The following is a 26,300-nucleotide window of genomic DNA, read 5'->3' on the forward strand; positions in this document are numbered from 1 at the left end:
CTTGCCGTAGGGCCGAACAGGTGAACAGCTCTCTCCTCTCAAGCCTTCCCTGCAACTGGGCCCCTCGGGCTCATCTCCAGCCTTGACAAGTGTCCCAAGTCGTTTTCCCTGTGCCTGTTTCTTGGCCCCTTGACCATGACCTGTCTCCTACCTCTCCACCTCCTTCTCTCCCTCCCACTTTCCTCCAAGTTTTTCCAGGATCACAAACTGCTGTCCTCATGCATGAAACTGGGCCTGGAGGCCTGGGCCATTCAGGGCCCTTGCCTGTAAGCCACTCTAGAAGCTCTGCCCCTCCAGAGGAGGGACCGGGGCCTCTCACCTTCTCCCCCTGCTGCTTGGGCTTAAGGGGGAAGTGGGGCTGGATGGTCTGATCGGGGGTGGCGGGAAGATGCACCCTAGGTGGGTTTCTGTTCCATATCCTTTGTGGCTGGTGATGGGCCACATAAAAACAGAGTTATGTAACACCATGAATCAAAATTGAAGCATCTATTGTGCCCCTTCTGGGTACCAACACTGGACTAGAAATACAGAGAAGGCACATGGGGTATCTCGTATTAGAGGAGCTTTTAGATCATTGAGGACTTAGACACAGACTCATGCTAAGATATGAAAAGAGTGGGGAAATAATTAGCTCTCTGCTGGGCACTGCTCTGGTCCCACCTAAGAAATATTAAAAGCAAGACATAGCATAATCAAACTGTTTCCAAGTAACTTAACTATATGCCAGACAAAACTCAAGAATATTTGTAGGAATACAAAAATATATGGCCTCCCACAAAAAATTTGCAATGTCTAATATCCAACCAAAAATTACCAGACATACAAAGAAGCATACAAATATGACTAATAATGAGAAGAAAAATAATTCAGTTGAAACTGATTCAGCATGTAGAGCATTATCAAAGCAGGGATAGCTGGGAAATTCAAGCTGTGTTCAAGAAACTGGAAGGGAGTCTCAGCATCTTCTATCTCCTTTCACTATTTACCAGCCACTGGTCCAGAATCTACCTTGCTGTGGTTTCAATGCCCCCTCCAAAACAATGTTGACACTTAATCCCCACTGTAACAGGGTTAAGATGTAGTCTTTGAGAGGTTATTAGGATAAGATAAGCGCATTAGGGTGGAATCCCTATGATGGGACTGGTGGCTTTATAAGAAGAGGAAGAGAGGTCTGAGCAGGCATGCTGTAGTCCCTTCACCATGTGATGCACTGCACTACTTCAAGACTCTGCAGAGGAGACAAACAAGGAGGTCCTCACTAGATGTAGCTCCTTGCCTTGGACTTCCCAGCCTCCAGAACTGTGAGAAATAAATTTATTTTCTTTGTAAAACATCAGGTTTGTGGTATTCTGTTATAGCAATAGAAAACTACCTAAGACACACCTCTACCCTTTCTTCATCAAGGTGTAGAGACCCAACTCCTGTGGCCTGAGTCTGAAAGTCATGTTATTTTGACAGCTCCTCAATATGAAAGTCTTTTAAAATGGTCTTGTCAAAGATACTTCACTCCCAGATTTGTATTTTAATACCATTTTCCAATAAAAGGAACCAGGGGTCCTTGCAGAAATTTGGCCGATTCTAAGACTAGGTTAGAAAATATACAAAATGAGCCTGGAAGATCTTGTAGTGCCAGGAAATAAGTAAAAAGTGCTGAACACATATATACACAATAATGAAAAAGTGTCAAAGGAATACAGGTGCCAACTGAAAAATCTCCCAGTGGCAAAAGTCAAAAAAAAATAGCAAAAACTAAATAAAGTAATATCATATTATAACCCAAAGTATAAAATAAATATCCATGACTTCATACTGATTTAAATAAATTATTGAATAAGTTAATATAGGAGAAGAGACAAACCTCCCACGCAGAAGAATTCCAAATAATTTAGTTAGATGCTCAGTACTCAAATGGGTAGAGCTTAACTCCTTCTTAAGGGTGGCTGCATAAAATAACTTCCTTCCAAAGGGTGCAGTATGAGAAGAGAGAGAAAGAGTAACTTTATGGTGGAGAAACCTGATGAATGTGACCTTAACCAGGTGATTAAGGTTAACATCATCAGTGATAAGTCATGTTGATAGCATGTACTGTTAATATGACATAATAAGAATGGTGACTCTGTAGTCTTCCCCCCTAAAAAATATAATAACCCCAGTATAATCACAAGAAAAAAATCAGACAAACCCCAATTGAGGCTTAACAAGTGATACTGGGACAACTGGTCGATCAGGGGCAAAAGAAGGAATTCAGACCCCTACCACACACCATCTACAAAACTAACTCAAAATGGATCTAAGTTTTAAATGTAAGCACTAAAACTATAGAACTCTTAGATGAAAACATGAATGTAAATCTTTGTGTCCTCAGATTAGGCAATGAATTCTTAGGTAAGACACCAAAAGCACAAGTGACCAAAGAAAAATAGAAAAATTTGACTCCATCACAATTAAAAGCTTTTGTAGAAGATTCAAAGGACACTTTCAAGAAAGTGAAAGGACAGCCCACAGAATGGGAGAAAATATTTGTAAGTCATATATCTGACAAGAGCCTAGTACACAGAATATATAAAGAACTCTTACAACAAAACAACAAAAAAAGACAGATAATCCAATTTTTAAATGGGCAAAGGATGTGTATAGACATTTCTCCAAATAAGACATGCAAGTGGCCAATAAGCACATGAAAAGATGCTCAGCATTATTAACCACGGGGGAAATGCAAATCAAAAACCACAATAAAATATCACCTCCCATCCGCTGGAATTGTTATAATTAAACAATAACAAATATATGAACAAAAAACAAAGATTAGGATGTGGAGAAATGGAAATCTTTATATATTGCTATAGGAATATAAAATAATTAAAGCCACTTTGGTAAAGTTTGACAGTTCCTCAAAAAGTTAAACATAGAGTTACCATATGACCCAGAAATTCCATTCATACACATATACCCAAGAGAACTGTAAACATATATTCAAACAAAAACTTGTACACAAGTGTTCCTATTAGTATTATTCATACTAGCCTAAACTAAAAACCAACTCAAGTGTCTGCCAAGTGATGAATAAATAAACCAAATGTGGTATATCCATACAATTGAATATTATTCACCCATAAAAATTAATGAAGACCTCACATCCATTAGGATGGCTACTACCATTTTTTAATTTTTTTAAAGAAAGTGACAAGTACTACATTGTGAAGAAATTAGAACCCTTATGCACTGTTGGTGGGAATGTAAAATAGTGCAGCTGCTATGAAAAGCAGTATGGTGGTTCCTCAAATAATTAAAAATAGAACTGCCATATGATCCAGGAATTTCATGTATAGGTATACATCTGAAATAATTGAAGGCAGAGTCTCAAAGAGATATATGTACATCCATCTTCATACCAGCATTATTCACAATAGCCAAGAGGTAGAAGCAACCCAAGTGATCATCAACAGATAAATGAATAAACAAAATGTGGTAATGTATATGTATTAGCCTGTTCTCACATTGCTATAAACCACTACTTGAGACTGGGTAATTATAAAGAAAAGAGGTTTTATTGGCTCACAGTTCCATAGGCTGTACAGAAAGCATGGCTTGGGGAGGCCTCAGGAAACTTACAATCATAGCAGAAGGCGAAGGGGAAGCCAGCACATCCTACATGGCTGGAGCAGGAGGAAGAGAGAAAGTGAAGAGGAAGATGCTACACACTTTTAAGCAACCAGATCTCGTGAGGACTCAATCATGAGACAGCATGAGGGGGATGGTGCTAAACCATTAGAAACTACCCCATGGTCCAATCACCTCCCCTCAGGCCCCACCTCCAACATTGGAAATTATAATTCAACATGAGATTTGGGTGGGGACACAGAGCCAAACCATATTAACACATGATGGAATATTATTCGGCCTTAAAAATGAAGGAAATTCTGAGACATGCTACAACATGAAGGAACCCTGAGGACGTTATGCTAAATGAAATAAACCAGTCACAAAAGACAAATACTGTATGATTCCACTCATATGAAGTATCTAGAGCAGTCAAATTCATGGAAACAGAAAGTAGAATGGTGGTTGCCAGGAGCTGGAGGGAGGGGGAAATGGGGAGTTATTTAATAGGTATACAGTTTCAGTTTTGCAAGATGAAAATGTTCTGGAAACTGGCTGTATAACAATGTGAATGCACTTAACACTACTGAACTGTATACTTTAAAATGGTTAAGATAATAAATTCTATGCTATATGTATTTTACCACAAATTTTTTTTTGAGATGGAGTCTTGCTCTGTTGCCCAGGCTGGAGTGCAGTGGCGCAATCTCAGCTCACTGCAACCTCCACCTCCTGGGTTCAAGCGATTCTCCTGCCTCAGACACCCTAGTATCTGGGATTACACACATGTGCCACCACACTGGCTAATTTTTGTATTTTTATTAGAGGCGTGATTTCGCCATATTGACCGGGGTGATCTTAAACTCCTGACCTCAGGTGATTTGTCAGCCTCGGCCTCCCAAAGTACTGGGATTATAAGCATGAGCCATTGTGCCTGGACTAATTTTTTTTTTTTTTTTTTTTTTTTTTTTTTTTTGAGACGGAGTCTGACTGTGTGGCCAGGCTGGAGTGCAATGGCACGATCTCGGCTCACTGCAGCCTCCGCATCCCAGATTCAGGCGATTCTCCTGCCTCAGCCTCCCGAGTAGCTGGGACTCCAGGCGTGTGCCACCTTGCTCAGTTAATTTTTGTATTTTTAGTAGAGACAGGGTTTCACCATGTTGGCCAGGATGGTCTCAATGTCTTGACTCATTATCCATCCGCCTCGGCCTCCCAAAGTGTTGGGATTACAGGGTTGAACAATATTTAAAAAAAAAAAAAAAAAGAAAAAGAGTGAAATAGAGATACATGCAGTACATTAGCCAGGTGAAGACTACAGCTTCAAACAGGAGTACAAGGTGCACGTTGGCCCCAATCCAGCAGGACCCTCGCAGGGGTCTCACCTGGATCCTCCTCTCTGTGGACCCTGACCCTGGTCTGAACTTAACCTGACTCTGATCATCAACCTAATTCATTTTGGACCTTGATCCTGCTCCAATCAACAATTCACTCAGCATTACATTAAGTGAAAGAAGCCAGTCACAAAGGCCATGTATTGTATGACCCTTTTCATATGAATGTCCGGGATAAGCAAATCCACAGAAATAGAAAGGAGACTCATGGTTGATAGGGCCTAGGGGTGCTGGGGGAGGGAAAGGGGAGTGACTGCTAAAGAGTACTGGATTTCTATCCAGGGTGATAGAGCTGTTCTGGGAATTAGATAGTGGTGACAGTTGTACAACCTTGTGAATATTCTAAAAACCAGTGAATAGGCCAGGCATGGTGGCTCACGCATGTGATCCCAGCACTTTGGGGGGACAAAGCAGGCGGATCACCTGAGGTCAGGAGGTCGAGACCAGCCTGGTCAACATGGCAAAACCCCGTCTCCACTAAAAATACAAAAATTAGCAGTGCATAGTGGTGCATGCCAATAATCCCAGCTACTGGGGAGGCTGAGGCAGGAGAATCGCTTGAACCTGGGAGGCAGGTGTTGCAGTGAGCCGAGATTGTAGCATTGCACTCCAGCCTGGGTGACAAAGTGAGACTCCATCTCAAAAAAATAAAATAAAATAAATAAAAATAAAAACCACCGAATTGTACACTTTAACATGGTAACTTTTACAGTGTGTGAATTATATCTCAATTCTTTAAAATCCCAGTTGAGGAATATTTCTGCAAAGTATCTCACCAGTAATCCTCAAAACTGTCAAGTTCAATAAAATAAGGAAAGGCTGAGAAACTGACACAGCCAAGAGGAGACAAGACAACTCAATGTAAATGTGATATCCTCCATGGGAGCCTAGAACAGAAAAGAGATATTAGGCTAAAACTAAGGAAATCTGAATCAAGTGTAGACTTCAGTTAACAATGAGGTATCCATAAGGTGTCCCTACTGGTTCGTTATTTGTGGCAAATGTACCACACTAGGGTAAGAGGATAATAGAGGAAACCGGGTTTGCTGGAATATGGGGACTCACTCTGGACTATCTTTGCAACTTTTCTGCAAATCTAAACCTATTATAAATAAACAGTGTACTGATTTTAAAAGAAATCAATTTGTCATGTCAGGCAAACAGCGCCAGGCTGGTGTGAAGAGCTTGCTGGGAATTTCACAAGCTATTTGAATTCAGTCCCCACTGGCTCTGAAGCACTTTCTGGAAAACCCCCAGATCCTCCAACCCCATCCGTCCTGAGCTCTTGACCCTGCTGGGTGCCAGCGAATTCCACCCAAATGGTTTGCCAAATAAGTGCCGGTTTCTTTCATCAACGCAAACACTCCTTTATCAGGGGAAACACAGGAGCCTAGGGGATAACAGGGTCCCAGGGTCAGGCGGGCCTTGGCGTGAATCCTGAGGCTACCTCTTTCTTGCTGTGTGATCAGAGAAAGGCCATACTCCCAGGCTCAAGGCACCCAGGGCCGAGGGCAGCAGTGTCACTTGTCTTACACTGCCAACTGCGTTTGCGGAGCCTCTTGTGTTGTCCTTGGACCTAGCCAGGAAGCTGCCTGGCTTTGGCTCCGTCCTCCTGACTTTATCCTGACCAGGTGGTGCTATTTGCTCATCCTCAGCCACTGGGAGCTTACCTTGTGCCACTTTCTGATCCCCCGAGGGCACCAGCCCTTCCTGGAGCCTTCTCCCACCTCCTCCTTTCCCTGGATGGCTCTCTGCTGAGCTCTCCATACAGCTTCTGTGAAAAGCATGACAAACTCTTTGTCTCCCAGTGTCCTCTTTCCAAGCTCCCAAGAGTTCTCTGAGCAGGAGAAAATTTTCTATCTGGAAATAGAAGCACACGTTTTGTGCGCTGGCTGCAGCTGTCTCCCGAGAATCATCTCCCAGTGCTACCTTCCAAGTCCTGGGCCAAATTCTCAAACTAAAAGAGATTAAAGACAGATCATGCTCTACTCTGCTCTGCTCCAGCTTTCCTCTGTCAGGAATGACAGAGAATTATTATTCGTCTTTCCAACTTTACAGTCAATTCTAGTAATAATCATCCCAATGCAACAGCTACTATCTGTGGCCATTCACCACGTGCCAACAGTGGACTGGGTACTTTTCAGGCGTCATCTCATGAAATGCTCTCAGTAATCACGATACCTCTACTGGATAGTAATAACTGTATCCTCACTTAGCATATAGGAAAACTGAGGCTCATCAAGGGTTCGTAACCTTCCGAGGACACACAGTCAGTGAGTGGTAGAACTGGGATTCAAACTCAAACAGGTCTTTTTTTTTTTTTTTTCCTTAGATACGGGTGTCTCTATATGTTGTGGGCATTCACAGGCGCAATCCTAGCTCACTGCAGCCTCCAGCTCCTGGGCTCAAGTGATCCTCCCATCTCAGCCTCCTAAGTAGCTGGAACTACAGGCATGTGCCACCATGCCCAGCCCAAACATGTCCTCATCCAGAGTGCTTGCTCTTAAGCACCACATCACACTCTTTCCCTAAAGATGTTTTGTGAAACAAACAAACAAAAAATGATCTCCATGATGATAGAAATTTGGGGAACGTCACCCTTTTCATTCTCTTCATGGAGGTTCACCATTGGCATGAGTGTGTTGGAAGGCATGAGATGTTCTGCAGGGATCAGACCTGTTTAATCTTGTTTAAAATTTGTCAAATTCGTTGTTAAAAATGAACATTTTTCTTGTTTACTTCTAAATGAACCACTTTGTCATCTTTTTCAGCTAGTGTTCTCCGGAACGCACTTTGGGAAACACTGCGTTGCTAAATCACAACTTTCCTCGCCCTGCTGCAGCTTCTGGCCGTGATAGAGCAGTGGTGGGCTTCCCTCTCACCAGGAACAACCGGGAAACACGATAAAATATATGAAACGACTGTTTTCAGATATTGGACAACCAGCGACTCAGGACTGCGATCCTTGAGAAGAAAAACAAAACAAGGCAAGTCACATGACTGCCTATGTGCGTGTCCCAAGGCAGGTGTGGCTGTTCTCTCAGTCCCAAGACCTGATCTCCAGGACCAGAGTGGGATGTCCTTGAGAATGCTGAGCACAACAGCCGGAGAGAGTGTGGTCCTGGGGGCTGGAGGGAGAGTGGTTTCCCCAGGTGTAGGGGTCACTGTGCTCCTCTTGACCGGCTGCCCCATTGGCTGCGGCCCCGCAGGGGTTGGTGGTGGAACTGCCTGCACAGGAGACAGGCTCCCATTCAGGTGTCTCGCATTAATCTGCAGAGGGGTTGGCAGTAGCCGCTAATTTCCAATTTGCTTGTCTTTGAATGGGGGTAATTGCTGGGAGTTGCCAGTGTTCCAGGTTGTTCTCTGGAAGACGGGGAGGAAGAAGGGGCTGTCATGGGCTCTGCGGAGCGCTGCCTTCTGCAGGGAGTGAGGTGAAGGCTCGTGGGGTGGAGTGAGGGGATAATGGAATCATAGCCCAGCAGGGCCGCAAGGGCCCTCAGAGGCCACCTAATCTGACCAGCTCATTCTACAGGTGGAACTGAGATTCAGAGGGAGGGGACATAGTGTGGGCCTGACTAGGCTGTTCGGCTCCAGTCAACAACCCAGCCATCCTTGGCATTGGCTGTGCCTCCCCACCCCTATAGCCCCCCAGTCTCTCTGGGGCTCCCCAGGCTGGAGCGTGTGTGTCAGGAACCCCTTTATCTTTCTCTGACTGCAGAAGACCAGCTCAGCAGTGGGGTCACTGAGGCCAGCAGCCTCCTGGGGGGCTCCCCAAGGCGTCCTTGTGGTCAGAAGGACTCCCCGTACCACACGGGGCAGCTGCACCCTGCAGTGCATATGGCAAACCTTCTGCAGCACATCAACCAGATGAAGACAGCTGAGGGTTATGGCTTCAAGCAGGAGTACAAGATGCATGCCGGTCCGGGGCCAGCAGGACCCCTGCACAAGCCTCGTCTGGCTCCTCCTTTCTGTGGACCCTGACCCTGGTCTGACCTTAACCTGACTCTGATCATCAACCTAACTTATTTTTTACCTTAATCCTGACCCTCAACTTAATCCCGCACTGACCAGAATTCTGAACCTGAATCTCATTCCAGTCTCCATTAAGAATATAAAGCCTTATTCTAATCCTTATCAGACCCTGACCTTACCTTCTGGATTTTGACCTTGAACCTTATCCTAATATTTATCTGAATTTTGACCGTTATCATAACCTGATCCTCATTCTGTACGTTCTCTGAATTTTGACCTTCTTCCATCACTTTCCTCTCCCCATGTGTTAGTGTTGAACACTGGTCCCTACCCCAGCCTTCACTGTGGCTAAACTCCCAGCCTGCCCATTTTACTCCCGCCAGGAAGTTGACCACCACTTTTCTTCTTTGCAGAGCTACATTGAAGCCTGGATGCTTGACAAAGAAACAAACTCAGGCACCCATGCCTGCCTGTGGGTCTTAGGGAAGAGCCTGGGCCCAGTGGAGTGGGTTGGAAGCACTCAGACAGAGCACAGCAGGACATGTGTGTGTGTGTGCAGGCATCTGTGCTTCTGCATTTGTGTCATGCATGTGTGTGCCTATGTGAAGGTGGCATTTGCATGTATACATGCATATGCACATGTGTGTATCGTGTGTGTGTGCATATGTATGTGTCTGTGAGAGGGTGTGTGCTTGGTGTGTGTGTGTGCATGTGTGTATAGGAGGCGTGTGTTCTCTGTGTATGTGTTGTGTGTGTATATGTGTGCATTAGGGGAATTCTCAGTGCTGTGAAAGGTGCTGTGGGGATGCTTGTGTGCCACGCAAGAAGGCCCTGTCTGAGATAACAGCTGGAGGGATCAAGTTGTGGTACTTGGAAGGACTTTGAATTAGTCCGTTCTCACACTGCTATAAAGATACTGCCCAAGACTAGGTAATTTATAAAGGAAAGAGGTTTGACTGCCTTGCAGTTCCACATGGCTGGGGAGGCCTCAGGGAACTTACAGTCATGACAGAAAGGGAAGCAAGGACCTTCTTCACATGGCATCAGGAGAGAGAAGCATGAGCAAAGGAGAAACTTGCCAAACACTTAAAAAACCATCACCTCTCTTGAGAACTCATTATCATTAGAACAGAATGGGGGAAACTGCCCCCATGATCCAATCACCTCCCACCAAGTTGCTCCCTCAATACCTGGGGATTATGGAGATTACAATTCAAGAGGAGGTTTGGAAGGGAACACAAAGCCTAACCATATCAGATTTCCATACAGTAAAGGAGGTGGCCCAACAAAGCAGCTAAAGGTATAGGCTTTGAAGTCAGATACACCAAGGACCACTCCCTGGTTTGCCTTGGGAGGCCTTTAGCAATTCACATGACTTCCCCAAGCCTCAGTTTTCATACCTATAAAATAAACATAGTGGTATCGTTCTTCATGATAACCATATACACATAGACATATTATTATCCCATTTATTAGGGAAAACTGGGGCTGAGAATACAGTAATGCACCTAAGGTTACACAGTTGAGCCAGGAGCTCTGTCCTGAGCTCTGTCCAGGCTATGCGACTTTGCACAGGGAGAAGGCATTGAAAACCACCCAGTGGTGAAGGGGTCATCAGACAAGATAATCTCTAGAGTCCCAGAGACTGTGATTTGGGAAGAGTGAGGAGTGATGGGGGGTGAGGGAGCGGGCAGGTGGGGCGGAGCTGGGCAGCGTGAGTTAATGCCTATGTTGGTTACTCTTTTGCAGTGTCACCTTGACCAGGGCCTCTTTCTAGCCCTTGATTTCTCCATCCATAAAACAAAGCTAAGAGCCCCAGCCAGGCCTCCTTCATGAGGCTGTTAGAGACCCACCAGCCTCATTTCTCATGGGCACTGAACTTGGTCACCTGGCACTGGACATGCAGGAACATTGCCTTGCTGTCCTGGAACCGTGACAAGAGCCACAGCATGGACATCCTGCCACCTAACCACTGCCTGCCCTTCCTCATCTCCACCGACAAGGACCCTAACAACTGCATCTGTGAGGACTCAGCGACAAAGCAAACCCTGAGACTCTCAAACCCCATCTAGACTTGGGGAGCAGACCTGAGAACAATAGAGGGGTCCCCTGTGTGCCCCTGTGCATCTCCCTTGGAACCAGGCCTGCAGGGAGATTCCTCTCCCCTCCAAGGCTCCTCCACTCAGGACATCAAAACCAGTGCTCCCTTCTCAGTGTGTCCATCTGTACCCTGGGGGCCTGGAGAGAAGGCTTGCTAAGGGTCCTTCCAGTCCTAAAGGTCTGAATTTTTGAGGGTTGCACTGGGGCTCCCTGGCCCTGGTGGGAATGGACCCATCAGGTGGAGAAGCTCTGGAACGGCCCTGCCTTCTGCTGCGGTCCTTGAGGCCCCCGATGCCTGACCCCAGCTATGTGGATCCTGTTGGCTCAGAAGCCAGAAGGCCTTGATTCTCAGATGGCCCTGAACTTGTCATTGAGTCTTTTGGGGATGGTTAAGTCTGCAAGGGGCCCCATCGGACACCTAGGCTTGAGTTTTGGAGTCTGGCTGGGCCTAGCCTTGAGAAACTACCAATCGTAAGCCTTCAGAAAGTCCTGGATGGGGGAGAGTCCCTTGTTTCTCCATACACTGCCCCTTACAGGATTACCAAGAGTAGGTCAAAGTTTGGTCAGAGCCCAAGTCAGGGTCAAGGGCAGAAGAAGCCAGACATGGACCAGGGTGGTGGGAGCCTGTGCCAGCCCCTAGGTCAGGAGGGCAGCAGTTAGAGCTCAGGAGAGGAAGGAGGACATGACACAGGGTAGGGTGTGGCAGGTCACCAGGGGAGCCTGGTGGCTGGAGCTCTAATGGGAGAAGGCTGGGTGCCAGCTTGCCTAACAGGATGAGGTTGGGAGCAGGGAGCAGAGTGAGGGCTTGTCACTGCCTGGGCAGCCTGGGTTGGGATGTCATATCCTCTTGGTCATGGAATTGAACCTGGAAGGAGCCCAAGAGATTCATTCATTTATTTAAGTATATTTATTGAACCCCTGCCATTTGCTGAGTCCTGGGGATGCTGAAGTGGACAAGATGGGCAGAAACCTCTGCTTTCCCAGATATTACGTGGGAGAGGCAATAAACAGATAAGGATGGAGTGACTATTGGGAGCTGGGTAGCACCACGAAGAGCCAACGGGCAAGAGAAGTGGTTCATGGGACTCCCACACACCAGCTGCAAGACCCTGGGCATCAGATGCCCTCTCCAGGCCTCAACTTACTCCTCTGTAAACTGAGGACCATCCTCTTCAGATGAGATAAGGTAGTGATTAAGTGCCTTACACAGTGCCAGGCATGCTGAAAGAGCTCACTTTACAAACACAAGGCAGAGACAGGAGTAGAGGAGACACAGCCCTGCTGGGGATGACCATCCTGCTGCCCCAGCCCAGCCTATTCCCAGCCCCAGCCTCCTCATGGGGTAGAGAGGGAGGAGGAGCAGGGTGGCTGGTAGGAACCCAGGTCACTCCTGGCTCATCACAAACATGATGTGTGACCCTGGACAAGAGACTTCCTATTTCTGAGTGTCAGTTTCTTTCTATGACAGCTGGCTCTATGAGGCACTCATTCTGTTTGCACACTGGTTGACGCTCTTTCCCTCAGTTTCTCCACTGATTCTTCAGAAGATACCACCTATGCTAATGACTGCAGGAGTCAACATCCTTTCATCTGAATTTAAAGTTTATGAGACAATGGCCTGGGCAACATGGTGAAACCCATCTCCACAAAAAAATTAGCTGGGCATGGTGGCTTGCACCTACAGTCCCAGCGACTTGGGGAATCACTTGAATCTGGGTTGTTGAGGCTGTAGTGAGCCAAGATCATGCCACTGCACCCCAGCTTGGGTGACAAAGTGAGACCCTGTCTCAAAAAATAATAATAATAAGTTTATGAAACAGTACAACCTTCTATAGATTGACGTCATCTCTTCTTACCAGCAGCGATTCTGAGGTGCACCTTTGGACAGTGCTCTGGGCTTTCTGGGAAAGTGTTTAGAGAAGAAGCAGTAGCACTACTGCCTCCAAGAAGCCGCAGTCCACCAGGGGAAAGAGAGACCACGGCACCATTAGCGGCTACTCTATGGGGAGGCAGGCTTTTCGGGTTTGCAGATGACAGGCTCTTGGAAGAAAAACAAGTGTTTTGGACCAGGGCAAAATAGAAATCCCCAGAGGCCAGAGCTCCAGACTGAGACTCACACAATGGGATTTAAAATGCAATCGTGAATTAAACATGCAGTGCAGAATAAATCAACAGCTCAGGTACAGATGAGGGAGCCAGGCCTTCAGAGGGGCTGACAGGGAGCTCAGTGTGAGTCCATGGAGCTGCATGTGTCTCTCATGTCACATGTCCCTGGGTTGCTGTCCCCACCCCCAGCCAGCCCATTCCCAGCCAAGACTCTTCCTGTAGTGTGGAGGGGCTCCAAATCTGGCTAGATTAATAACAACAGCAACAACAATGATGGAAACAGCCACCAGTTCCCAAGTGCCTCCTCTGTTTTGTATACATATGCTCATGATCTCTCTCCTTGCAAGTTTGCATGGTGAATATTGCTGATACCATTTTACACAAGAGAAAACTGAAACTAAGAAAAGCTAAGGAACAGAGAGCTAGTAAGTGGCAGAGCTAAGATTTACACCGCATACTCACTTCACAGCCCAAACACTTCCATGCACATCCTGGTGCTTTTCAGACGATGTAAATAGTGACATGGAGTCTAGAAAAAGGAAGGTGAGAGTCCTGTTCAACTGGGAGGCCCAAATCTTTGTGCCATCTGAGAGTCAGACCTCAAGAGAGTCATGAATAAGCTAAACCTTGCCTAAAGGCAGGGTCTCCAGCCTGAGAAGGGCATGGGGGAGATCACATTGTCTAATTAATTCACAAAGTGCCTGTGAAGTATTAAGTATTAAGCCACCTTCGAAGCACTGGAAATATAGGGGTGAAAAACGGGCGAAGTTCCCACTCTCCTGGAGCTTACATTCCAGTAGGAGACAGATAATAACCATGTAAGTACATATCAGGATGTGATACGTTCTGAAATGAAGAAAAAAATTCATGACTAGAAAGAGGCTTAAAGCAGGTGGTCAGGGAAGACCCCTCTGAGAAGGTGACAATTAAGTAGAGACCTGAATAAAGTGAAGGAGTGAAGCTTGCTGATAGTTGTCAAAAGATGCTCAGTCACAGGGAGCAGCAGGTGCAAAGGTCCTGAGATCGGAATGAGCACGATATGCTCAAGGACAAGGGAGAGGCCACCGTGTCTGGAGACAAGGGTAGAAGAAGAGGTGTGAGGAGTGAGTGGGAGAAGATAATTTCAGGTCTACAGGCCATGGGCAGAGTTTGAATTTTCTTTTTAGTGTTGACAGAATTCACTGCAGGGTTTTGAGCAGGAGAGTGACATAATCTGATCTGTGTTCAAAAAAGACTTCTGTGGCTGCTGGGTGGAAAAGAGGCTGCTGGTGAAAATGGAAGCAAGGAGAACAGGAAGGAAGGATCGCAGAAATCCAGGAGCACTAGGGTGGGGGCCAAGGAGGGCGGGAGAAGTGGTCGCTCACAAGTGGAGTTATTGAAGGAATGCAGTGCTTGTTCTAAAAACAGAGGCTCAGGTGGACACTAGAGCTGATCTTCAACTTTGGAAGGGCTGTCAAGTGGACTAGAAGTTGGGCCCATTCTGCAGTCCACAAAAGATCAGATCTAAGACCAAGGGGTGAGGTAGTGACCTCCTCACCACCGGAGGTGCACTGCAGAAGTTAACTCACAGGGTTGTAAGGTGTAGTGGACAGAGTTGAGCTTTTGGAATCAGGCAAATCTCAATTCATAGCCTCCCTTTTCAGCATATTGTATGTGTTGCCTTGGGCCACTTTCTGGACCTCAGTTTCCTCATGTGTAAATTAGAACCAATGCCTATCACATTGGACTGTTCAATAGAATATGTAAAGTATCCAACACTGTACCTGCCACATAAAAGGTGCTCAAAAAGTGGCAGTGATGATGGAGATGATGATGGTGATGATGATGATGATGGCGATTATGGTGATGACGATGGTGAAAAGAATGAATATGATGATGGTGATGGTGATGATGATGAAGACAGTGATGAGGATGGTGATGAGGATGTTAACAATGGTGAAATTATTTTTATGATTGGCAGTGGTTGTTGTGGAAGGAATCCTAGCACCAAAGAGAATATAACTAGAAGATCACTAAGCCTCTGTTAAAATGCTAAGATTTAATGAGAAAATGCTCTATGAGCTGGCTCACTTTATCTATTGACACCATCATCCCCTCTGTTCACTCTGAGAGTACTCGAGACAGTGGATCAGAGACTCTTGTACCACCAGACTTAGTCTCTGGACAGGGAAGCTCTGACCCAGCTGGTGATTGACACAATGCATCCCCTGTTCTGGGTAGCCATGGGAGCCAAGGAGGAAGCCGTGGCCAGCTCGGGGGAGGTTTTATTTTTTCCACCAGCATTTCATAGTCTCCCACGTGCTATACCTGCTCATCCAGTTATAGTCAGAGATTCACAGGTCGGAAAGAAACTTAGACATCTTTTTATCCAACTAACTCTTCCCATTTAACACATGGGAAACCAAGCCTAGAAGCAGAGTCGACAGGCTCAAGGTCACAGGCAAAGTCCAGGTGCCCTGACTTACCATTTCACTCACTTTCCACTTCAACAAAATGTATCTACTTGTGCCAGTTATCAATTTATTGCCCCTCAGCTCCAAGCTCAGCTTTCAATGCCTGATCTATAATGGCGGACTGAATTCCTTTTAGCACCTCTCCTGTGCAGTGAACATGTTAAGCTTCTTCAGTAGAAGGCCCTGAATGAACATTGCAGGAGGAAGAGGCTTCTCCTGCTGGTTCCAGTGCTTCACAGTCGGTCAGCAGTGTGCATCTGAGGACATCCATTGATGCTCTACCCAGCCATGCTCTGGGAACACGTGGTCCCTTGCGACCTCGCAGCCTTACCTTGGCCTAGTGATCACCTTCCTGTGGCTGCTATGATAGCTACACACACAAAGCTGTCAAATTCCCAGATTCCTTCTTTGTTTCTGCTCCACCATCCTCAGTGGTGCATGACTTTATCCTAAAGGTTACCTCTTGGTTACACGATGGCTACTGGAGTTTCAGCCCACAAGGACTACATTTCAGGCAGGAAAAAAGGAGGGAAAGGAAAGGAAAAGGGGACTCCTGTCAATTGAATAAATTCCCATCAGTGAATTTTCCTGGAAGCTGCACCCACCACTTCCACTCACATTTCATTGTCCGTCCCCATCTGCAAGGAAAGCTTGGGACACAAAGCCATCCCCGACAGCACTGGCCCCTTGTTACTAAAGAAGGGCGACTAGATTCTGTGCAGACTACCGACAGCCTCTCCTACAACCAGCAACCAGGAGACTTAAATGTGGGCAAAGAGAGCCTGCCATTGGTACTCCACCCACAGAACTCTCTCCAGTAAGTCCCTTGAGAGTGGGGGATCCCTTTGTACTTAATCTGCTTTAAAAATAGTTAAAGATACTTTAATATTCTGCTTCTTACAGTATCTTTTAAACATAAAAAAAGGAAAGAAAATCGAAATCCCTCTTAATCTCATCAAGCAGAGATTAAAAATTGCTAGTATTTTTTGCATACTTTCTTCTGGGATTTCTTTCTCTTCACAGATTTAGAATGTACTTTATATCCAGGCCTATATGTTGCTTTTTTCTCTCGCTCTTATTATATCAGTATTTTCTCAATGTGAATTACTTTCTGACTGTGTCCTTTTTAATGGCTGCCTGATATTCCGTTTTATGGTTGTTCTGTAACTGAGGTAGTTAATCCTCACATTGTTAGGCATTTTGATGGCTCCCATATAAGTTTGACCATTATAAATTATACTGGGATGACCAGCCCTACCCATAGATTTTGGTCTCCATCTCTGATTCTCCCTTGGGATAGATCTATGGTCTTCTCAAGTCAACAGGTATGAGTATTTTTAAGGCTTTGCCTATATTTTGCCCAAGTGGCTCTTCCTGGTGGCAGGCCTGCGTTCCACTGGCTGTGGAGTCAAAGAGCCTCTTCAAACGGGTTTCTGAGGCCTCCCTCACACTTTTTCAGTGTCTTCTCTAACTCAGGCCTCCACCTCCACCCCCTGGCTCCCTTGGGAAAAACAATGAAAAAGTTTATATTCTAAAATATCTAATCATGTATTTATTTCTAACTACTTGAAAAAGTCAACATAATTACTCTAGTCCCATTAAGTTTAATTTGCAGCAAATTATGCATTTAGCGTGAAGTTGGGGGTGCGTTGCTGGATGAAGCGAGTAAGGTTTGGCTATTTAAAACGGGCGCTGGCGACAGCAGCGCAGGCTGGTTAAGCTGCAGCAGGTCCTTGCAGAGGAGCAGCTCTTCCCAGGTGGGCGCTCCAGCCAAGGCCCCTCTGCGTTCACCTGCACCAATGACCACTTCCCTCGGCCTTCTCGCCTCCTCCGCGCTGCTGGGGCCGCTCTCCAGGGTCCTGAAATGAGACCAGCCCCTAGCAGGGCAGGGTGGGGAGCCGGGGGTCCCACACCCAGAAACGCCCCTCACCGCGAGGGACGAGCTTCGGCGGATAAATGCCCGGCTCCCCTTGAGGAGCAGAGTCAGCACCCCCCACATGGTCCCTGAAATGGCCCTGGGAGAGAGCCACCGCCCCTGCCTTGTGATCAGCCTCTTCCCACCCGGCTAGCCCCTCCCCACTGTGCTTCCTGGGATCACCTCCCAAATCAGCCACCTGCGCCTTGCAAGGACCCCACCCAGACAGCAGGGATCAGCCGCGGCTGGAGTACAGGGGAGGGGTCGAGAGACGCTGGGAGGGGGCCGGCGGACTCGATGGACACAGCGGAGAGGGAGGAGAGAGGTCAGCACTGAGGCCCATCTGCCTGCTCCGGCATCTGGCGAAACGCGGTTCCTTCCCTCATTTCCTTACACACTGTATTGTTTTTGATCTGGTAACGTTCTTGGTAATCCTTCTCACAGCCAGGTGGTGGTGGTGGTGGTGGTGGTTGTTTTGAGACAGGGTCTGGCTCTGATGCCTAGGATGGAGTGCAGTGGAGTGATCTCCTCACAGTCCTTTTTGATCAAAGCAACATAGCTATGCTCATGCCTTGTATAATCCCCTCCCGCTGAGTGCCAGCAGGACCTGTGATTTGCTTCTCCTTAACAAAATGTGGCAAAGGTGATGGGATGTCACTGCCATGACTGGCTTATGAGATATATGTGTGTTATGTGCTATATGTGTATCACATAACATGTATGAATGCACACATGTAGATGTACATACATGTCTATTTGGCTGTATGTAAAAACACATAGCCATCATGGAACCACACATGAGACTCTCTCCTTTGTTGGCTCTGGGGAAGCTGCCATTTCATGAGAGCCTGGTTCAGAAGGCCACACGGCAAGCAGATGCAGACAGCCCCTACAAACTGAGAGCAGCCCCTGACTGATGGCCAACAAGAAAACATGGACCTCAGTCATGCGGCTGCAAGGAGGTGAATTCTGCCAACAATCTGAAGGCGCTTGAAAGCAGAACTTCCTCATTCAAGCCTCTGATAAGAATGCAGCCTTCTGAGACCTCAGAGGACCCAGCACCCTATGCCAGACTCCTGACCCATGGAAACCAGTGAGATGACAAATGTGTGTTGTTGTAAGACACTTCATTTGTGTCATTTTTTTCAGCAATGAAAAACTAATACACCAAGGAAGAACAGTTTTAATGGAAAGGCAGAGGGGAAAGTTTGATCTGGTGGGTTCAGGAGACCCCTACCTCACACTGTACACAACAATTAACTCAAAATGGATCATAGGCCTAAACAGAAGAACTAAAACTATAAAGCTTTTATGTGACCTTGGGTTTGGTAAATATTTTACAAATATGACACCAAAAGCATGATTTATTTTAAAAAAATAACTTCAATTTCATCAAAATTTAAAACTTTTGGCCTCCAAAAGATACCATTAAGAAACTCAAAAGATGACCCACAGACTAAGAGACAATATTTGTAAATCATATATCTCATAAGGGACTCGTACTAGACTATACAAAGAACTCTTACAATTCAATAATAAGAAAACATGTACCCCAATTTAAAATGGGCAAAAGATTTGCACAGACAGTTCACCAAAGAAGATATAGGCCACAGATATTAAAGAAGATCTTGGTCAAATGGCCAGTAAGTGTATGAAAAGATGTTCAACATGCTTAGTCATTAGGGAAACACAAGTTCAAATCACAATGAGACACTTCTTTGCACCCATTACAACGGCTATAATCAAAACAACAGTCAATAGCAAGCGTTAGCAAGGCTATGAGGATGTGGAGAAACTTAAGATCTCATACATTCCTGTGGGAATGTAAAATGGCACAGCCATTTTGGAAAACAGTTTGGCAAATTCTTAAATTATTAAGCATAAACATAAACTTACCCTACAGCCCAACAGTTTTACTCCTAACTCTATACTCAAGAGAAATGAAAACATATGTCCACACAAAAATTTGTATATGAAGGTTGATAGCAGCACTATTCATAATAGCTCAAAACTGAAAACAACCAATAGTCCACTGACTGATGAATGAATGTATAGAATATGGTATATCCATCCAATGGACTGTCACACAGCCATAGAAATGAACACAGTGCTAATACACGCTACAACATGGATGAACCTTAAAAATACTATCTAAGTTTTTAGAAAGCCAGATAGGAAACCTCACATATTACATCATTCCATTTATATGAAATGACTAGAAAAGGCCAATCTATAGAGACAGAAAGTAGCTTAGTGGCTACCTGGAGATAGGGGTGGAAAGAGGGAGTGACCCCAAATAGGCACAAGACATCTCTTTGTAGGGATTGTGATATTCTAAAACTGATTGTGGTGATGGTTGCCTGCTCTGCAAATTTACTAAAAATCATTGAAATGTACTCTTAACATGAGTGAATTTGATGGCATCGCTCTGTGCTAGATTGCTACTGATAGGGTGTAAGCCTGGACTGGGGGAACATCTCATCACTGCTCGGGAAGAGCCTGTTAGAGAAAGTTGAGCCCAAAGAGGGCAGCAGGATACTCCTGCAGACAAGACTTGGGAACCTGGATCCAGCCAGTTCTGACCTAGTTTTTTTATTACATGAGCCAGTGAATTACTCTCTGTTTTCTTGTCTGTTTTTATCTTAAGCCAGTTTGGGCTTCTTCCACTTGTAACCCAAAGATTCCTGACAAATACCATAATTCATCATAATTATCTCTGAAGCAGAAACTTTACAGATGGTGTTTGATTTTGTCACCACAAAAACCCTGTGTGTTAGGCACGATGAACTCCGTTTGTCAGGTGGGAAACTGAAACCGAACAGGCGAAGCGACTTCCCAAAGCCCCTTGACTAGTAAGTGCAGAGCCACAGTTTGAACCCAGCTGTGTTGGAGCCCACATCTTGTGCTGAGCCCACTGCACGAGGCTGCCTCTCCCAACACAGGGCTTGGCCCAGAGTGGATGAACATCCGATGACTAGGACTGGCTTGGTTGCCCCAGGACATCCTCAGAGGAGCCAGGATGAATCAGATGTGGCTGTGGGTCTGTGTCTCCCTGCGACCCTGCTCCCCCTCCAGGCATTCAATACTTGTCCTCTCCTGAGTGCATGTGATCCCTCCTGACCAAGACTGTCTGAGGCCTCTCTTGGTCCCCATACCCCCTGTTCCCCTTCCCCCTAGGCCTCCATATGGAGCCCAGGGCCTGCTCAGAGGTCTGCCTCATATCACCTGCCAGCCTGGCAGCCAGCCTCTCTGCATGAACAGTGACCCCCTACCTTGCCCATTCCACTGCCAGGTGCCAAGTCCACCTGGGCATCTCTCTACCCTGCCCTGGGCTGTTTCCCTCCCCTGCTTTTAGGGCTCAGCCCTGCATATCCTGCTGTTGTGGTTAGTTTTGTGTGTCAGCTTGAAGGGTGCTTTTGGATGAGATTAACATTTAAATCCGTGAACTTTAAGTAAGCAGATTACCCTCCATGATATGGTGGGCCTCGTCCAATCAGTTGAAGACCTGAATAGAATAGAAGACAGGCACCCCCAAGCAAGAGGAAACTTCTCCTGTAGCCTTCCTTCAGACCTCCATACCATAGGCTCTCCTAGTCTCTGCCTGACAATCCACACTGCAAATTTTAGCCTCACCAGCTTCCATAATCGTGTAAGCCAGTTCCTTAGAATAGACCTCTTTTATATCTATATGCACACATCCTGTTCGCTCTGTCCCTCCGGAGATCCTTGACTAATACACCTTCCCAGACCGAGAGCCCAAAGTCCTTGGGGCTGTTAGGATGACCAGCAGGCGGCCGCCCAAAGCCAGCTCTTGGGAGCTGGAAACCACATCTTTGCTCAAGTCCTTCCCTGTCCCATCCTGGTACCCTCCTACCCTCCTCCCAGATAAGGATCCTTATCTGGCTTTGCTCTGGGAAGCCCAACCTAAGCTAACTGATAGTGGGAATGGCCCTGGGAAGCAGGCTTTCCGATGGAATTGTGGAAATGGACCTCCCATCACCGGCAGTAGGAGGTTGTGGTAGTTCCTGATGCAAGATAGCAGTGCAGTGGTTCAGACAGTCACCCACAGTGAATGGAGAAGGCACACAGGTCGGCGGGGGCGGGGGGTGGTGTGCTCTGGCTGGTGCAAGTTCTCCAGCACTGGAAAGTACGGGAGGAAGACAATTATAGGGAAATTGGCATTGGGGGCCATTGTTAAGTGTCACGGACACATTGAGGACCGAAAATTACAGACTCAGATCTCTTAATCAGCAGTTTGAAGTGTAATGTTCACCAGAGAGCCTACTTGGCAGCAGAAGAGAGACATCCATCTCCTGCAGCCACAGACCAGACACAAGACCGCAGGGTAGCAGTGCGAGAGCTCCAAAGAAGGGAGAATTCTCTGCTAGGCAAGTCTTCTGTGCCAAAGCTAGGGCTCTATAGGAAAAGAGTATGACTCTGAAACTTTTTTCAAGTCCATCTGGATGGGTGGACATGAGAGTCCAGATTCCCCCGGACCCTCTAGACCTGCAGAAGTGGTCCACTCACCCTTGTTGGAAGATAAGAGCCTCCTTGCTAGAAGACCATACAGACGCCCCAGATTAGGAGGGGGCCTTACAAAATAACGCTTTTTCAACATGTGCCCCGATGTCCCTTTTTCACCACCAGACTCATTACTAGGTTCCAATCTAATCCTAAACCAACTGCCAAAGTGTCAGGCATTCCCAAAGAAGAGACAGAGTACATATCCAAGCAGCTGCAGGAGCTGGCCACATGGACCAGCGGGAACCAGGAAAACAGGTCGGCAGTGTATCCTGGGGTGCGGGATGAAGGTGGGCAGAATACAAAGCTGGCTCAGGAGATGCACTGACCTGGGGGCTATCCTGTGACCTGGATTGAGCCCCCCGGGAAGGGCCCGCCGATGAACTTAGTATGCTGCTGGAACAGCTCTCAGAATCTTGGGAAAAGCCAGGCCCAACAATAAATGAAGTGGCAATGCCAGAATCGCTTTGGCCTACTGTAGAGGAAGCAGTCAGGAGGCCCAGAGGCACGGGCATGAGAGAAAAGTTATAATATGCAAGACCAGAAAGCCACTAGTGGGTTCTGTTCCTCAGGGGCCCTGGAAAGTTCTGGTGATAGGGGCACTAGCAACGCTGAGAAGCTTAGTGGTGGCTTAGCTCTGTGAAGGAGAGCTGGTGTTAGGAGACTGTTCTAGAACAGTGTTCCCTGGCAGCTGTAGGGAAAGATAAGATCCCAACAGCAGACGGCACTTAACCATCAGAAATGAGCAGCATAATTATCATAATGGGCAGCAAGGTCGGAAGTGGAGCCTCATTAAATCTAAAAACTTTTAAGCTTCAAAAAGCACTGGTAAAAGATTGACAAAGACAAGCCACAGACTAGAAGAAAATATCTGCAAATCTTATATCTAACGAACGACTTATTTCCAGAATATGTAAAGAACTCTCAAGTTCAATAAAAAGAAAATAATCCAATTTTTTTAATGAGCAAAAGACTTAAACAGATGTGGGTGACAAATAAGTACATGAAAAGGCACTCAACATCTTTAGTTATTAGAAAAACACAAATGAAAACCACAGTGAGATACTACTACATGCCTATTAGAATGATTTAAATTAAAAAGACTGACATTATCAAATGATGGGAGGATGAGGAGCAACGGCAACCCCTCTGCATTGCAGGTGGAAGTGGAAAATGGCACAAGCCCTTTGCAAAACAGTTTGCAAGTTAAACATGCAACCAAGCATATGACCAGCCCATTCCACAACTAGATATTTTCCCAAGAAAAGTGAATATATAAGTTCATGCAAAGACTTGCACACAAATTTTCATAGCAGTTTTACTTGCAATATCAAAACACTGGAAACAACTCCAATGTCCATGACCAGGGGAATGGATTCACAAATGACAATATAGCCACACAATCGATTACTACTTTGCAATAAAAAAAGAGCAAACTTTGATACATGCAACAACTGGGTAAAACTAAAAATAATTAGGCTGAGTGGAAACAAACAGGCAAAAGTACATGCCTTATTACTGAGTTATATAAAATTCTAAAAAAATGCAAACTAATCTATAGTGACAGAAGGCAGACCAATGACTGCCTGGAGAAAGAGGGGAAGGAGAAAGGTTGGAAAAAAAGGAAAGGCAGTGTGGCACATTCAGGCAGATAGCTGCCGACTTGTGGTCCACTGGGACTGTGAACTCTCTCTTGTGTTAAGCAAAGCACTAGCCTGTCTCAGTGTCTTCTCAGACTGTCCTCTCCTCGAGCTAATGTCAGAGCAACCAGGCAGGATTTGCTGATGGCAGGGATAAAAAGACCCTTCCCCCACCCAGGCAGGTCTATGGGAAAGTTATTCCAGCTGCCAACACAGGCCATCCTGGGTAATGAACGGCCTACCTTCAATGTCAGCTGGAAGATGGGTCCCTCTTTAATGTGCTGCAGTGTCATTAAGAGAGAAAACATTTGCTCCATGGGGCTCCTGATGGCCTTCAGAAACTGCAAGTTAAACACTAACCAGGAAGGGCTGCTCAAGCCTTAACCCTCCCTTTCCCAGCATAGGCCAAGGCCTCAGCCAGACAGCTCTGCAGATCACTGGCCTGGGCCCCCAGGGACCCTGGGTCCTGTTTCCAGGCTCTTCTCAGCCTGGGGAGCAAGTGAATGTGAGGAAAGAGGGATGACAGAGGGCAGAGAAGAATCCTTGAGGCTCTTGGTTCAGGTGTTTGTAGACAGGGTCCCCCATCCACCCCAGGACTTGTTAGAGAGCAGAGCACTTAGAGGCCAGGTTGGGGCTGGTGACTTTGGGCCACTCCCTTGACCTCTCTGTTTGCCGGATTCCTACAGGGTGGGGGCTGGAAGGGCTCCATCCCTCCAGGTAGAGCCTGGTGGTCTTGTCCAAGAGGGGTGGTGTGCCCTCAACCCCCCAGGTCCCTGCACCAAATCCCACTCCCTGCTCAGACCACACGTGACCAGGTGGGGCGGCCACCTGTGGGGCAGAAGGGAGCAACTGACCTGGATGAGCTGGCAGAGGGGCAGGAGCCCCGGGTACAGAGCGTCCCTGGGTGCCCGGCACTGTGCTGGGACTGCACACACACAAAATGCCTGCACCAGCCTCACGACCACCCTGTGAGGAGGGGGTGCCATTCCCCCCACTTCAAAGCTGACAGCATGGAGGCTCCGAGTGCAGAGGGACCTGTCCAGATTGAACCCAGATCTGCCCCATTCCAAACCCAAACTCTTCCCCATCAACCTTTGGTAAGGGGTATGAAAGAGGGCGTGGCCTCACCTTGGCCCCTCTCTCTTTTGCAGATGCTGTCTCCCCTCCTCACCTATCTTCCCCTCTTCTATCCAATTCTTGCCAAGCCTAAGGCAAGCCTCCCACGGGAAGTCCTCCCAGATGTCTGACAGCCAAACCCCAAGGGTACTAGCCAGCGAGGCCTCTGGTTGTTCAATTTCCCAACATGGCTTTAGACTTTGCTGCCATGAGTGCAGATGCAAGCATGAGCTCGTTTCATTCTCTCACCAGGCTCATAGGTGTTTGCTGGGTGCTAACTTGGAACCAGGTGCCATGGGTCTGCAGAGGGGATGGGAACATGTATGCTCTGAGTCCTTACAGATGCTCCTCCTGTGCCCCGGGGAGCCACGTGTCCTCCCAGGCAGGCTCCTTGCCCCGTTTAGCAGGTGAGGAAACTGAGGCTCAGAGAGGGGGAGGAAGCTGCTCAGGGTCACTCAGTGAACCAGTGGCTACGATTCAACACCAGGCTGGTCCCAAAATCCACACCCACCCCTCCCCACACTCCCCGCCCTGGAACCCTTTGAGCCCCCTATGCTGGGGCAGGACTGGCCCTTTGCTCTGGAGCCTCTGGTTGCACAGTGGGGGCTCAGCAGCCACAGCCATGCAAGGAGGGATGGAACAGGGAGCAGCCAGCAGGGCCCTACGTCACCCCTCAGGAGGATAGAGTGAGGCACCCAGGGTGCAAAGTTCTGAGGGGACGCTCACCCACAGGGCCAGGCAGGTGCCAACTATGCTCAGTGGATGCTGTCAGCCCTCTGCTTACCCTCGTCTGTGGCTCCACATGGGGAGTCCAGACCCCTTGGCTGTCCCCTTTCTCCAAATTGTCCCCTGGGCCTGTCTGTAGCCACAGGACATGGATTAACCTATCTCTGAGCTTCTGGCTCCAGACGCTCTGTCTCTTGCCTTCCTGGGCTGGTCCCTCATCAGCTCTGTCCTCAGAGAAATATGGAAGGACCAGACGGTGGCGGCTGGTTCTAGGCCATGAGACGGTGCAGGCCCAGCCCTGGGGCTAGCACTGGTTGATAAAGCCCATCTCTTTGAGCTGGTGGTGGCTTTTTCTGCAGATGAGTCTCAGCACAAAAGTGAGGTGTGCAAGTGTGTCTGTGCGCCCGCGGGGGCGAGGAGTCCCTTTGTTTTCCCAGGCCTGGATTTTATCTCTGGGTCCATCCTGGGGCTGCTGGAGTGAGTGTCCACTTTGCTGATTGAGGCTAATAATAAGTGTCACCGTGTGATCCCATTTGGACTGCCCCTCGATCAACTTCAAGTTGAAAGAGAAAGTGAGAAGCAGAGAAGAGAAAGAGAAAAAGGAAAAGTCAATCCTAAGAGGCCACCATCAGAAAGTCCTCCAAAAGAACTGAGTCTAAATCTCTTTTACAGATGGGGAAACTGAGGCTCTGAGAAGCTCTCAGCAGGGTCATACAGGGTGAGGATTCAATGAATAGTTGCAGAGCACAGAGAGGGCTGG

The sequence above is a fragment of the Chlorocebus sabaeus genome, chromosome 20 (genome assembly GCF_047675955.1).
Source record: "Chlorocebus sabaeus isolate Y175 chromosome 20, mChlSab1.0.hap1, whole genome shotgun sequence".
In the NCBI taxonomy this organism is placed as follows: domain Eukaryota; kingdom Metazoa; phylum Chordata; class Mammalia; order Primates; family Cercopithecidae; genus Chlorocebus; species Chlorocebus sabaeus.